Here is a 13,805-nt window from a genome sequence, read left to right as displayed (position 1 = left end):
GATGGGCTCCCCCACTCTAACTCTGACTGGTTGCTTACTGGAGTTTTTGATACTTGCTTCAATACTCTACTGATGTATGAATAGACAGAAAAACAATATGGAATGCCACCCAATATGTCTGCACAATATTGGACATAGCTATGAAAGTCAATGGGTAGCACTCTCATCTCAGAATTAGTGGGTTGTGGGTTTGAGACACACTCTAAAGAGACAGAGAGAGAGCGCAGTTTGTTTGTTCATGGTAATCTCTCATGGCAAGAAAATGGGCTACAACTACCAGATGTTACGGCCCGACCAGGAGACTCTCTCACTGTTATCATGTGTCATTGGCGAAGCAGAAGGATTTACAGATCAGCACCTTCCACGGCCAACAAGTCCTGAAGTGGAACCTGAGCCTGGGGCTTCTGCCCAGAGATAAGGAGATTACCCACTGCACCACAAGATCTCCCAGCCCTGCTACAAGGCAAGGAAAGAAAATACTGGAGAAACCCAATAGTCACATTGCTTCTGAGGAAACAGAAAAACAGAGCTAATGTTTTGAGTCCAAAGACTCTTCTTCCGAACGTCACTCGAAAGTGTTGGGTAGAAAGTCAAGGCTGCCTTGCTGGTGTCAGCATGTAAGAGGCTGTTATACTTATTAGGATCGGGTCATCCATTAGCCCAGACTTTAAACCAATGGCTGTCTGTCCTGGCATGGAAAGGATTCTGTATCACTGGCTAGCATTTTATGTTTTTGTTTTATTGGGGTGTGGGTGTTGCTGGCTGGGTCAACATTTATTACACTTGCACTTCCCTGGCAAAGAGTTCCAAAGACTCCCAATCTTCTGAAAGAAGAAATTCCTCCTCATCTCAGTTTTAAATTGGTGCCTTTTTATTCTGAGACTCTGGTTCTGAGATTCTGTGCCCTCTGGTGCTAAACTCTCCCAAGAGGAGAAACATCCTCTCAGCATTTATCCTGTCAAAGCCCCGTAAGAATCCTATATGTTTCAATACGATCACGTCTCATTCCTGTAGAGTCCAAACCTCTTTAGGTAAAACTAGGTAAAAACTAGGCTGTATTCCTGATGAACAGCTTTTGCCCGAAACGTCGATTTTACCACTCCTCGGATGCTGCCTGAACTGCTGTGCTCTTCCAGCACCACTAATCCAGAATCCCAACTTCTTTAACCTTGTCTCATAAGACAATTCCTCCATACTGGGGATTGTTCTAGTGAACCTTCTGTGAACTGTCTCCCATGAAACAATATCTCTCCTTAAATAAAGGGACCAAAACCTCTCACTGTACTCCAGATGTGGTCTCACCAGCGCTTTGTACAGTTGCAGTAAGACATTTCACGGGTGGCACAATAGTGCAGTGGTTAGCACTGCTGCCTCACAACGCCAGAGACCCGGGTTCAATTCCCGCCTCGGGCAACTGTCTGTGTGGAGTTTGCACGTTCTCTCCGTGTCTGCGTGGGTTTCCTCCGGGTGCTCCGGTTTCCTCCCACAATCCAAAAATGTGCAGGTTAGGTGAATTGGCCACGCTAAATTGCCCGTAGTGTTAGGTGAAGGGGTAAATGTAGGGGAATGGGTGGGTGGGTTGCTCTTCGGAGGGTCGGTGTGGACTAGTTGGGCCGAAGGGCCTGTTTCCACACTGTAGGGAATCTAATTTAATCCCTACTCTTGTAGACCAACCCCCCTTAGACTAAAGGCCAGCATTCCATCAGCCGTCCTGATTCCCTGCTGCATTGCCCTTTGTGGGATCTTGTAGTGCACTAGGCAACTTCCACGTTTCCTATGTTGAACTGTAGGAGTTTTGGTGCAACTGGTTTAAGCTGATATTCCTGCTCCTCACAAGCTTCTTCTATTCTTTGCTCCCTTGTGTACTTTTGTGCGCCTTCCCATTGAACAGATCGGTAGTACTGACCTGAACCTCTTCCTGTGGTTATGAGTTCCCCATCTCAGTTTTGTCTGAATTGATAAAATATTGGGTTTGTGACTGTCATGTTTTTTGGCCCCCTGGTTATGACCTCGTCAGCAAGTGGCAATTTGTTCCCCACATTTAACCATGCAATGTCAAAAATCTCCAGGAGCTAAACTCCCTTGGGTTTGCTGTACTCTAAGACTGTGTGGGATTGGCTTTACAAGAGTGATCGCCTTTCCAAAATAGTTTGCTGACTGTAAGAAAAATGCCCCTGGGGTTTTTTGAAGGTTGTGAAAGGCGTTATAACAATGCAAGCTCTTTCTCTGTTGACACAGCACAGCAATGAGAGTGTGGTTGTGCTGCTGGGAAAGTTAATGAAGGTGCCAAAACATCCGAGTTGATGTACAGGAACAAACAGGTCATTGTCTGAGGAGAATTATGGCTTGGCTTACACCTGCTATCTACAACAGCGTTGCCCAACACTAATTCAATATCATTGTCAATTTTCGGGAATTGGAATTGTCCCTAGTGTCTCTGGGGGTGGGGGACTTTGTGCATGGAACAGGCGGAGAACAGTGTGTTAAAATGGGTCATGGAATCCTGCCGAGTCGCAACAGAGAACAAAACCATCCATTGCTGCATTTTGCTGACTGCTTAACAGCTACATTCTGATGACTGAATTCTCCATCGAAACTATTGAAATCAGTTTTTGGACAAAACATTTAAAGATGGTCCTTCTCAGCAGCCTGGATATAGTGCACATGGAAAAGATGTTTCTACTAGCAAGACAGACTAGGACCCGAGGGCACAGCCTCAGAGTGAAGGGATGACCCTTGAGAACTGAGCTGAGGAAAATCTCTTCAGCCAGAGGATGGGGTATCAATGGAACTCACTGCTGCAGAAGGCTGTGGAGGCCAAGTCATTGAGTGTATTTAAGACAGAGGTAGTTAGGTTCTTGATTAGTAAGGAGGTTAAAGCTTATGGGAGATGGCAAGAGAATGGGCTGAGACACATATCAGCCATGATCGAATGGTGCTGCAGACTCAATGGACTGAATGTTTTAATTCTGCTCCTGAGTCTTATTTTCTTGTGGTCTCTTCTCTCTCTGAGGATATCCCTTGTGCTTAAGGATGACTTACGTCCACACTTGAAAGATGTCATCTTATATAATGGGAGGGTCCAAGGCATGACCTATAATCTCTACCCCAAAGACTGATTCTCACCATCCCAGTGGATAATTCCAATCTTCCTCCTTAAATATGGAGAAACAAAAGGAAACAGACTTCTAGGTCTGTTCTCACCAATTCCTTATATGTTTGTAGCAAGACTTCCTTACTCATATATTCTATGCTGGGGTGGCACGGTGGCTCAGTGGTTAGCACTACTGCCTCATAGCATCAGTGATTCCAATCTTGGGCAACTATCTGTGTGAAGTTCATACATTCTCCCAGTGTCTGTGTGGATGTCCTCTGTGTGCTCCAGTTTCTTCCCACAGTGTGAAGATGTGTATGTTAGGTAGACTGACCATACCAAATTGCCTGTAGTGTCCAGTGGTTAGCTATGGGAACTGCAGCGTTGCAGGGGTAGGGTGGACTGGGGTGGTTCTGAGTGGGATGCTATTTGGAGGGTCGCTATTGGCTTGATGGGCCAAATAGCCTGCTTCCACACTGTAGGGATTCTATGCTCTTTTCAATAATGGCGAAGGGTCACCTCCCAAAATGGAGTGCAACCAATGATGTATTTTGTGACGGCTTTGTGTAAAGTAAGAAATTTAGCAGCCAACTTGTGCACAGAAAAATCCCACTGATACATGATCAGGTACCAATTAGCTATGTAACATTAAGACAGAGATAGATAGGTTCTTGATTAGTAAGGGGATCAAGGGCTATGGGGAGAAGGCAGGAGAATGGGGTTGAGAAACATATCCGACCTGATCAACTGGTGGAGCAGACTCAATGGGCTGAATGGCCTAATTCTGCTTCTATATCTTTTGGCCCTATGGCATTAAGTTGGCATTTATTGAGATCTAAAAAGATTGGGGAGAACTCCCACGCTGCTCTTCAATTCCTTTTAACTCACTGGGAAGAATGTCTTTATTGAAAACAACATAAAATCATAGAATAAGCTGATTCCATGCACTAATTTCTCATTTTAAGCCTCCCTTATGAAAGCTTTTTCAATTTAAAGCTATTTCTATTTTTGAATCCTATCTCCTTTTTTAAAGTGTTATTTCCTGTTTTAAAACCCCTACTTCCTGGTCATTTCTCACTTCACTCTGCCTGCCTTATCGTTGCGCTGTCAGCAAGGCCCCCTGACTGTGCTTCTCGGGTTGGTACCATTGTGTACGTAGGTAGTGTTTGAAGATGATCATTTTTCAAAATATTTCTCTGCTTAGGTACTGAAGCAAACTTTGTTTATAATCTTTGCTTTTCAAATTTCCCTGCTGTTTATATGAATATTAGTGAAGAAACTGCTTGGATCAAGTTCCCATGGACAGGCAAATGGGACTAGTTTAGTTTGGGAAACTGGTCAGCATGGACAAGTTGGACTGTGTTTCTGCATTGTATAACTCTATAAGTAGCATAGGTTGGAGAGAAGTCAACGAGGGTTGGCATTATTAACTACTAATGACAGGGAATGGGGTATAAGTCAGATAGTGGCCACATCTCCTGTTCCCTACACCTCACAAATATCTTGATAGCTGTCCAACAGCCCAGGAGACAGAGAACAAATGTTAGCGAAAAAGTTGGTAAATACATGCAGCTGAATTCCTGACTGAATTAGTGACTTGTGAGCTTCTTGCAGAGATTACAAAGTTGCTTTATGAAGTTGCCAACATTTTTCTGAATATTAGCACCCTCATTGCTTGGACCAAGAGAGGCGGAATGTGTACTCAATATGGGGAGCAGGAAGTGCGGTTGCTGGGCGATAGGTATTCCCCACCCCCGTCCCCAACAATCAACTTTCACTCATGCCAAGCCAAGAGGTTTCAGGACTAAAATCTTGTACAAAGATGTGAGTTTTAAGGGGGTCATAATGGAGATGGAGGTAATGTTGGGAGGGGAGTGGTGGTGTGATGTTGGTGTGGGTAGAGAGAAAGGGAATGCGCACCAAGACAGTGGAAGATATGAAGAAGTGATGAAGAGGTATGAAGAGGGGTGGATGGTGGCACAGTGGTAAGCACTGCTACCTCACAGCCCCAGGACATAGGTTCAGTTCCAGTCTTGGGTTACTGTGTGGGAGTTTGCATGTGTCTATGGAATCCCTACAGTTTGGAAACAGGCCATTTGGCCCAACAAGTCCACATTGATTCACTGAAGAGTATTCCACCCAGACCCATTCCCCTAACCTATTACTTTACATTTCCCCTGACTAATGCACCTAACGTTCCTGAACATAATGGGCAATTTAGCATGGCCAATCCACCTAACCTGCATGTCTTTGGACTGCTGGATGATACTGGAGTACCCAGAGGAAACCCACACAGACACAGGGAAAATGTGCAAATTCCACACAGACTGTTGCCTGAGCCTGGAATCGAACCTGGGCTCCTGACACTGTGAGGCAACAGTGTTCTCCCATGCTGTGGGAGTTAGCTGTGTGGGTCCATTCCATGTGCTCTGGTTTCCTCTCACAGTTGAAAGATATGCAGGTTAGGTAGATTGTCTGTGCTAAATTGCCCATAATATCCAGGGATGTGCAAGCTTATGCCTGAAACGTCAATTCTCCTGCTCCTTGGATGCTGCCTGAACGGCTGTGCTTTGCCATCACCATATGCTTCAACTCTGATCTCCAGCATCTGCAGTCCTCACTTTTGCCTTGCTAGATTGGCCAAGGTAAATGTGGAGAAAGTGAGGACTGCAGATGCTGGAAATCAGAGTCGAGAGAGTGGTGCTGGAAAAGCACAGCAGGTCAGTTGGATCTGAGGAGCAGGAGAGTCAATGTTTTGGGTAAAACCAAGGTGAATGTGGGGATAGGTTGGAGGAGTGGGTCTGGGTGGATGATCTTCTGAGGGTCGGTGAAACCTGAATGGCCTCTCTACCTGCACTGTAGGGATTCTACGAACTGAAGGAGGGTGAGAGAGATCAGTGGAGGATAGTTGTTGCATATGAATAAGTTCCATCAATGGAAAGGGTTAAAATCGCAGAAAGAGCTGAACACAAGACTGGAGGATTGGGAACTTTTGGAGTCACTGTGTCTGGAGGTCATTGAGATTAGAGTTCATGGAGTCTCCAGAAATTAAAGATTAATTTTTCAGGACACAATAGGTGTCAAAAATCTAGGGGGAAAAGTAAAAACAGGCTGTATTAACATGTGTGTTTTTCATCTTCGCATCAACACTTCTGTATGTTACTTATATAAAGCATTGAAAGTAGAGATGGGGGCGGGGATGGAGGAAGCGTTAGTTTGATTTGCAGTCAAGAATCAACCAATCAGTGAAGGGTCATTTCAAGTTCTGATTGGTGGACCATTATGAGGTTAGTTGCATTAAGCGACCAATGGTAGGAGAGTGTTAGTTTGAGGGAAAAGGTTGGATACCCTGGGATAAAGCCACTGGAAAATCTGTCCAGAGGAATTTGGTCAACATGGACAACACTGGGATTGGTTGGAATGGTTTTGCCCACTCTGTATCCGTCGTGTTAGAGATTATTACATGGAGACACAATCACACCAATTATTCATTTTTTTTCAAATGTTTTGTTTCTTGGAAAGTGGATTGAACATTTCTTTTTCCATCGTGCTTTGTTCGAAAAGCAGAATGATCTCATTGATCACTGGCATGGTTTTTTTTCACTCCCCTAAGTTCAGGACTCTTTGTCCAGTCACAGTTGACTAACAAAAGACTGGTCTGGAACAGACTTAAAGCTAAACTGATGAAAATGAAAACAGAGCTCGTGTTATCTTCTCTTTCTGTCTCTGTGTCTGGCACTTTGACAAATTCCAGAATCCCTCTGTGTTCAGGCAGTAAGGAAGGTCAACACTTTTTTTTACCCTTCAAATACTCATTGTTCTTACCATGCATCAATGCCAAAGTGCATTTATATAGCACTTTTAACGTAGCAAAACAGCCCAAAGTTCTTCACAGGAGTGTTATCAAACTGAAGTTGACTTCGAAAGGAGTTAGGTTTTAAGGAGAATCTTAGAGGAGAGGGTGGCAGAGAGGTTTAGGGAGGGAATTCTAGGGTATAAAAGGTAAAAACAATGACTGCAGATGCTGGTAACCAGAGTTTAGATTAGAGTGGTGCTGGAAAAGCACAGTAGTTCAGGCAGCATCCGAGGAGCAGTAAAATCAACGTTTCGGGCAAAAGCCCTTCACCTGTATAAAAGGGCTTTTGCCCGAAATGTCGATTTTACTGCTCCTCGGATGCTGCCTGAACTGCTGTGCGTTTCCAGCACCAGTCTAATCTAAACCAGGGTATAAAAGAGTAAAGTCACCATAATCATAGAATCATAAAATCCCTACAGTGTGGAAACAGGCCATTAGGCCCAACAAGTCCACACTGACCCTCCGAAGAGTAACCCACCCAGATCCATTCCTCTACCTCTATTACTCTACATTTATCCCTGACTAAAGCACCTAACCTGCACATCCCTGAACACTATGGGCTACTTAGTGTGGCCAATCTACCTCACCTGCACATCTTTGGATCCTGCAGATGCAGCACGGATTGTTTAGTTATCTCAGGCTCCTCATCACCAAAGTGGAAGAAAGTAATCCTCCGTCCCAAGGGATTCCCCCAGAGGAAGGTATTTATGAAAGGGTTGGGCATGTTGGCTCAGTGGTTAACACTGCTGTCTCACAGCGCCCAAGATTCAAGTTCGATTCCACCCTCAGGCAACTGTCTGTGTGGAGTTTGCACATTCTCCCCATGTCTGTGTGGGTTTCCTCTGGGTGCTCCGGTTTCCTCCCACAGTCTAAAGGTGTGCAGGCTAGGTGGATTAACCATGAGAAATGCAGGGTTACAGGATGGGGGGGGGGTGCTGCGTCTGCGTCTGAGTGAATCATTGAATCCCTTTGGCTCAACACGTCCACACCGACCCTCTGAAGGGTATCCCAACTAAACCTATTCCCCTACCCTATTACTCTACATTTACCCCTTACTAATGTACCTAACTTACACATCCTTAAACACTGTAGGCAATTTAGCATTTAGGGTGGGATATTCTTTGGAGGGTCAGTGTGGACTTGATGGGCCAAATGGCCTGCTTCCACACTGTAGGGATTCTATGATCACAGGGCTGCTCTCCCTTCAGAGAGTGATGACTGGTGGTGGTTTAACTTGGGCGTCACCATGCCTAATGCAGATGGAAGCACAGCTGCCAGTATTGGAGCAATAGATGGTGAGGATGTGCAAGGTGGTGAACAAGAGGCCAGATTCGGAAGAGGGTCGAGATTGTGCAGGGGTGTCAGGATGGAAATTTTATATATTTAAATCAGTTCCCCTCTCAACCTTCTAAGCTCTGGTGAATACAGATACAGTTGAACCATTTCTCCTCATAGGACATTCCTGCCATTCCCAGTATCAAACTTGTGAACCTCCGCAGCACTCCCTCATAGAGTGTAAGTACATTGACAGCCTGAAATACTCTACCCTCCTCCGTTCTGATGAGCTATGGGTGGAGGGGTCCTGGTTCCACAAGCACTGACTGCCCTCTGCTGACTACACCTTGTAGGAGAAAGTGAGGACTGCAGATTCTGGAGATCAGAGTCAAAAAGTGTGGCACTGGAAAAGCACAGCTGGACAGGCAGCATCTGAGGAGCAGGATCACATTCCTGATGAAGGGATCTTGCCCAAAACATCGACTCTCCTGCTCCTTGGATGCTGCCTGACGTGCTGTGCTTTTCCAGCACCACACGTTTTGACTACACCTTGTGTAAACTTTTGCCATCAACTTGGTGAAAGTTCCATTTTCTTGATCTGATATAAGCCATTCACCAGAGCTGAGAAGGTTGAGAGGGAACTGATTGAAAATGTGTAAAATTGTAACAGGGTTAGATGCACAGGTGTGGATACTAAAATGAGGACGGATTACATAGATTAAGTTTCTACCCTTGAGCGTAGAAGATTGAGGGATGAACAATTTTCAAGCGTTCAAGATAATTAAATGCATTGATAGAGTAAATTGAGGAAAAGCTCTTTTCTCTGGTGGGTAGGTTATGGTGAGGGTGGAGGCATATTGAGCAAGGGTGTAGTACCTTGTGTCTCAGGTGTGCTGTCAAGACACATCTCCTCACACAAAGGGTGAAGGGCAACACTGCCCCCCCCAACAGCTGCAATGCCTGGAGGCAAGATGAAAATGTTCAGACTGAGATCGATTGGGCAGTGGCGGACCTTGCGGACGGAGGTTGGGTCACAAGATTTGGGTTGATGCAGGCAAGCCAGAGAAATAGAGTTTAGCTGCAAGTCAGCCTTGTTTTAATAATGGAGGGCTGGATGGCCACACTCTGTTCTTGTGTGACAGACTTAAAGTGCTGAATGACTTCATTCAACTATGGCGCAGGCTCAAAAAGGGCTGAATGGGCCTCTCCGGTTACTGTGTGGTAGGCTTGAAGGACCAAGTGGCCTCTTCCTGTTCCTGTGTGACAGGCTTAAGGGATTTGATGATCTCCTCCCATACCTGTATATTAGGAATGAAAAGCTGAATGGATTCCTCTTACTGGTAAATAGGCTGAGGGGCTGAATGGTCTCCTGCTGTTACTGTGTGATGGGTTTCAAGGCTGAATGGTCTCCTGTTGTTTCTGTGTAATAGGTTTCAAGGACTGGATGGTCTCCTGCTGTTCCTTGGGACAGATTTCAAGGCTGAATGGCCTCCTACCTTTCCTGCACAACAGCTTTCAAGGCTGAATAGCTGTTTGTTGTTCCCGTGTGAAGGGTTTCAGGGCTGAATGGCCTCCTGCTGTTCCTGTGTGACAGGTTTCAAGGGCTGAATGGCCTCCTGCTATTCCTGCATAACAGGTTTCAAAGCTGAATGGCCTCCTGCTGTTCCTGTGTGATGGGTTTCAAGGGGCTGAATGGCCTCCTGCAGTTCCTGTGTGACAGGTTTCAAGGGCTGAATGGCCTCCCTCTGTTCCTGTGTGATGGGTTTCAAGGGTGAATGACTGCTTCTTGTTCCCCTGGAACAGGCTCAAGGGGCCGAATGGCTTCCTCCTATTCCCAAAGTAATAAGGAGCCCCCTGCCTCCAGGAGCTGCTGCCTTGAGGAGTGAACACTCTGTCATGAGGCTTCGGTTGCTGTACAGGAAATCATATTTTAAATAAATTCTGGGCTGTCTTCCAGCGATCTGAGTTTTGATTGTTTTTCAGATCTTTTCCATGCAAACCAGATCTTTCCCTCCACCCTCCCCCCCACCCGCCACCTTTACATAAAACACATGTTGCATCATTTGAGAAGCCCTGCCCAGCACAGGGCTCCCATTGCTATCCAATGACCTTTGACCCAGTGCTTGCACCTTTACCTCCCCTCAGAAGAACCAGAGGGATGTGCACTCCATGACTCCCTCCTGACACTTCTTAAACATTCACATTCTCTGGATGTGAATGCTGCTGCTACGTTTGGTATTTATTGTGAGAGGGCGATGGAAAGTTGCCTTCCGAAAGTCTGTTTCTGTTTTTATTCACTCACGGAATGTCGGTGTCAGTGGCTAGGCCGGTATTTATTAATTGCCCAAAGCACAGTTAAGAATCAACCACATTGCTGTGGGTCTGGAGTCACATGTAGGCCCAACCAGGTAAGGATCACAGTTGCGTAGAAACATAGAAATTAGGAACTCCTGCTAATAGTAGGTCATTCGGCCCTTCGAGCCTGCTCCATCAGTCACTATGATCAGGGTTGGTCATCCGTCTCAGTGCCCTTTTCCCACTTTCTCCCCATACCCTTTGATTCCCGAGATCTGAATCTAATGTCTTTTTGAAAATGTCTTGTGGGAAGCTATGGCCTACTGGTATTATCACTGGACCGTTAATCCAGAAACCCAGATAATGTTCTGCGGATCCGGGTTCAAATTCTGCCATGGCAGATGGTGGAATCTGAATTCAATTTTTAAAAATCTGGAATTATTGTTGTGGAAAAACCCATCTGATTTAATAATGTCCTTTAGGGAAGGAACTGCCACTCTTACCTGGTCTGGCCTATATGTGACTCCAGACCTACAGCAATCGGATTGACTTTTAACTGCCCTCTGGGTAATTAGATTAGATTAGATTACTTACAGTGTGGAAACAGGCCCTTTGGCCCAACAAGTCCACACTGACTCTCAGAAGAGCAACCCACCCAGAACCATTCCTCTACATTTACCCCTTCGCCTAACACTATGGGCAATTTAGCATGGCCAATTCACCTAACCTGCACATTTTTGGACTGTGGGAGGAAACTGGAGCACCCGGAGGAAATCCACGCAGACACGGGGAGAGTGTGCAAACTCCACACAGACAGTTGCCTGAGGTGAGAATTGAACCCAGGTCTCTGGCGCTGTGAGGCAGCAGTGCTAACCACCATGCTGCACAAATTAGGAATGGGTAATAAGTGCTGCTTAGCCAGTGATGCTCTCATCCCATGAATTAATCATTTTTAAAAAAATTACTTTTCTTAAAGGGCATTAATGACCTGGATGGGTCTTCACAAAATGTTTAATTGGATTCCTCAACCCAGATCCTTCGTGAATTTTCATTCCACTATTTGCCTTGGTGGATTCAAATCTGGATCCCCAAGGACTTACCTGGGGGTCTGCATTACAAGTCCAGAGACAATGTCATTCAGCCATCGACCAGTCATTGAATGAAACTTGGCTTGGCCATTTGAACGAGCTGTTAAAATTTCAGACTGGAGTCACCTTTAGGCCCAGACTGGGGAAAGACAGCAAGTTTCCTTTCTTTAAAGGACATTAGTGAACCAGGTGTGTTTTTTGTGGGAATAGTGGTTACTTTTACTAATGATCAGTTTTAAAAAAAATCTGTTGCTTTCTCTTAAAATTAAATGTGGGACCAAAAATACAAAGGCAAAATTTTAACCCTGGCCACTGTTCTGGGCTGGTGTCCCTGTGCATCACTTCCACTCTCTTCCTTGTTGCTGGTTCCCGCGTGATTCTAATTAAAATTGGAAGAGCAGGCTGCTTGAATGGGAAACATGTGGCTGTCCTTCCATTGGAGAAACCTACTGTTAGCTGCCAATGTAGTGGGTGGGCTGGATTATAAAGAGCTGCCTGGACAAAAGGGAGGCTCTTCATCATGGCCACAATTGCCCATCCAACTCCATTGCCACTGAATCTGGGATTAAAACCAAGTGTAATGGTTAAAAATCACACAACACCAGCTTATAGTCCAACAGGTTTATTTGGAAGCACTAGCTTTCAGAGCACTGCTCGTGTCCTACGATCTCATATTCCACAACCACCTGATGAAGGAGCAGCGCTCCGAAAGCTAGTGCTTCCAAATAAACAGTTGGACTATACCCTGGTGTTGTGTGATTTTTAACTTTGTACACCCCAGTCCAACACCGGCATCTCCAAATCATGTCTAATGGTGACCATGTTACCATAGAGTCACAGAGGTCTACAGCATGGAAACAGGCCCTTCAGCCCAACTTGCCCATGCTATCCAGTTTTACAATTTAATCTAGTCCCATTTGTCTGTGTTTGATCCATATCCTTCAATACCTATTCATCCATGTACCTGTCTAAATGTTTCTTAAATGACAAAATTGTACACAATCCTTTATCTGAAATCATTGGGGCCAGTTGTTCTTTGAAATTCGGAATTTTTTGGATTTTGGAATAAATGACATTTTAACACTGAAATAAAAAAAATGACTGAACAGCAGATGCACGTGTGAATAGTACGAACGCTGAGACACAATTGACGCCTGCCAGTGCTGGGCCACGCCGTCACGTCACATCTGAGTGACGTGGTTCGAGTGGGTCGAGTGGTGTTGGGTCACCTATTCACACATCAAAATGACACTCCACACTCCATGAAAAACATTTTGGATTTTGGAGCTCTTTGGATTTCGGAATTTTGGATAAAGGATTGTGTACCTATATTCGCTTCCACCACTATCTCTGGCAGCCTGTTCCAGACTCTTAACCATTTCTCTTGTAAAAAAAAACTGCTCTCTGGACTTTTTGTATCTCTCCTCTCTCACCTTAAACCTATGCCCTCAAGTTTTAGCCTCATCTACCATGGGAAAAAGCTAAATAAGCTATCTACCCTGTTCATTCCTCTCATGATTTTAAAGATCTCTATAAGGTTACCCCTCAGTTTCATATGTTCCAGTGAAAAGAGTCTCAGCCTATCCAACTGTCATTGTAACCCAAACCTTCCAGTCCAGGTAGCCTCCTAGTAAATCTTTTCTGCATTGTTTCTCATTTGATAATATCCTTTCTATTGTAGGAAGACCAGACCTGCACACAGTCCTCCAAATGTGGCCTCACCAACATCTTATACAGCTGCAATAAGACGTCCCAATTCATACTCAATACCATTGAGGGGCAGGGGGCAGCACAGTGGCTCAGTGGTTAGCACTGCTGCCTCACAGCGCCAGGGTTCCAAGTTCAATTCCAGCCTCGGGCGACTGTCTGTCTGGAGTTTGCACGTTCTCCCCGTGTCTACGTGAGTTTCCTCCGGGTGCTCCGGTTTCCTGCCACAATCCAAAGATGTGCAGGTCAGGTGAATTGGCTATGCTAAATTGCCCATCGTGTTGGGCACATTAGTCAGAGGGAAGTGGGTCTGGGTGGGTTACTCTTCGGAGGGTTGGTGTGGACTTGTTGGGCCGAAGGGCCTGTTTCCACACTGGAAGGAATCTAATCCAAAAAAAAAAACCATCATCGATTGTTAACAGATTCGCTAATGCCCTTTTGGGAAGGACGTCTGCCTTTCCATTTCACATCCCCATCAAACCCTGATCAC

This window comes from Chiloscyllium plagiosum, unplaced genomic scaffold (genome assembly GCF_037043375.1).
Source record: "Chiloscyllium plagiosum isolate Xiang-an unplaced genomic scaffold, Cpla_swu_hap1 HiC_scaffold_16, whole genome shotgun sequence".
In the NCBI taxonomy this organism is placed as follows: Eukaryota; Metazoa; Chordata; class Chondrichthyes; order Orectolobiformes; family Hemiscylliidae; genus Chiloscyllium; species Chiloscyllium plagiosum.
This window is presented reverse-complemented; position numbering follows the sequence as displayed.